At 42.9% G+C, this 2,500-nt stretch overlaps 1 protein-coding gene across 1 annotated transcript in view; it reads left to right on the top strand.

The window, feature by feature from the left end:
- Positions 1-334: 334 nt before the first annotated feature.
- The window catches only part of LOC125028046 (pleckstrin homology-like domain family B member 1), a gene marked incomplete in the record, with an annotated part of 200,076 nt that continues 197,910 nt past the window's right edge, over positions 335-2,500 (top strand). The window contains 1 exon segment of the mRNA XM_047617326.1: positions 335-367.

Consider the following 2,500-nt stretch of genomic DNA (forward strand, 5'->3'; position numbering starts at 1 on the left):
TTTTGCACTACTGCACAAGGATTAAAAACATCGAAATTTATGTTCGTATTCCCGTCAAGCAAATTGAAATCATTTTCAAAATTCCTTCTACCGTCCGTACATAAAAAGTCTACTATTTATTAGCCAATTTATAAATGTTATTAATTCAACATGAATAAGTTCTTTTAGATGACACATATAAGTTCTAAGCTAATACGCATGAAATTTATCAATTATTACATTACATTATCAGACGCTTCTTTGAGATATGACTTCTGGTGAACCTTGGCAACCGCAGCGGGAACGGACACAGAGAGTCCGGGAGAAGCCAGTGTTCTGTGTCCGGTGGTAGGAAGTGTACGTCTGAAAATTTGAACGCGTGGCTAGTGTACGTCAGTTTTATGGTCTTTATTTTGTACGGTTATTTGCAATGTGAGAGGATTTTTTTCTGGAATCACGTTGCGTATGTGTATTAACGCTTAATGCTTCTTTAGTGTTTAGCGGCATTTTTGGAGCCTATACAAAATAACAGGGATTGCCGAAGTGTCCAAAACTGAGAATTTAACTTTAATTCGTTGTGCTCGCCTGGAAGTTTTGAGGAAAATTAAATTAAACCGCAGTGACAGACTGCTGATGAGTTTATCATAATAAAAGTTATTACAGTTCTTGTTTACATTCTTGCCGTTTGATGAAGTTGATTGAGGCATAAGGAATAATTTTTCATCAATCTCTACATTATCACAACGTGAAAGAAGGTGAATGCAGGCAGCATCAGTGAATGTATGTTTGAAGTGATGCCAGATGGCACTGTGAAAGCGCCGAGCCAAATGTTAGCTGTTACGGATCCCTGTGTGGCAGCCCCACTTTCGAAGGCGGCCGAAACGTCTCCCGCAGTCAGAGGCACCCAAGTGGCTTATCATACTTAATGCCATTACTTTCAAACCGACTATCAAGTGTGTTGTAAATTTACCGCAACCTGATCAAAGCCTGGTACGTTTTAATCGAAAAACGACTGGGCATGTGATATGAGTTATACAAAGCAGTAAGTAGTTATCTACCTGAACAAGCAGGATGACGCTTGTTCAGTCACTTAATTCAGTATACGAGTCAAGTCAGTATTATCGTGATGTCTCTCGAAAGACATGAAACTGCCGCCGCCTGTCCCACTTTGACCAGCCTCTCCTGCCGACAATCACGAGCTGGACATTCCCCCGACCCCTAACATTTCTTGTCGCCCCTATCTTCCTGGGGTTGATACAATGTAGTTACTTTATTTGTTAGCTGACGTAAATGGAAATCATCAAACTCCAATTTAGGACTCTCCTAGTTGACCCCGTGTTTCGAAGGCCCCAAACATTTGTTTCGATGTTACCTATTGCCCTCGTAGGAACGGTCTCCTTTCCCCAAATATACACTCGACCAGTCCTCTCTCGCTTGTGGACCTTGTCACTATCCCTTTCTCCTCAGTAGATTATTTTCATTTCTCCTTGCCCTTGCTCCTAGCATTTAATAAAAAAGTCTAATCAAGTATGATCAGTTTCTGTATTTGGACCTTTAGCTTTCTTTTAGCACTGCACAAGCAGTTATGTGATGTTTAGTCTATACATTTTCACCGTTTCTTGTTCTAGTATTTCATTCAATAAATACGGTATGCTTACCTCCCTTCATAGGTAGCCGACTCTTCTTTTTGGTTTGTTTTTATTCCCACTTCGCCCTTTCATTCTCTTCTCCCTTGTTTCCTTAACTATTAGGATTTCGCCTTTCCACTTCGCGCTTTGTGCCCATCCTCTTTCTGCCGGATTTCCACTGCAGCTGTGTCCTTCCTTGCTTCGAGCTCCGCCTGCCGCCATGACTCCTCTTTCCGGCTTGCGCTGCCTTTTGTGTGTGTGTTTTGTTTTTTTTTCATCATCCATTCACTCACGAATGAAAACCTCGGTCTTTCTGAACTTTCATGATAACATTCGCTACACCGTAAGTGAGCAGTTTTGTTTCGGCCGTCATTGCCGCTAAGCCATAAATCAGGGTCGCTACGGGAACACGGTAACACCACCGGAAGCCACGGAGGAGGAGAACGGATCCTTTCAGAGATGTTCTTTAGTATTCTCAGTTCGTGGTCTCTCTCTCTCTCTCTCTCTCTCTCTCTCTCTCTCTCTCTCTCTCTCTCTCTCTCTCTCTCTCTCTCTCTCTCTCTCTCTCTCTCTCTCTCTCTCTCTTTATCTCTCTCTCTCTCTTTCTCCCTCTCCCTCCCTCCCTCCCTCTCTGTTTTATTCTCTCTCTCGCTCTCTCTCCTTTCAGAGATGTTCTTTAGTATTCTCAGTTCGTGGTTTCCAACCCCCCCCCCCCTCTCTCTCTCTCTCTCTCTCTCTCTCTCTCTCTCTCTCTCTCTCTCTCTCTCTCTCTCTCTGTTTTATTTTCTCTCTCGCTCTCTCTCCTTTCAGAGATGTTCTCAGAGTATTCAGATGTTCAGAGTATTCTCAGTTCTCTCTCTCTCTCTCTCTCTCTCTCTCTCTCCCTTTCTCTC

This window comes from Penaeus chinensis, chromosome 8 (assembly GCF_019202785.1).
Source record: "Penaeus chinensis breed Huanghai No. 1 chromosome 8, ASM1920278v2, whole genome shotgun sequence".
In the NCBI taxonomy this organism is placed as follows: domain Eukaryota; kingdom Metazoa; phylum Arthropoda; class Malacostraca; order Decapoda; family Penaeidae; genus Penaeus; species Penaeus chinensis.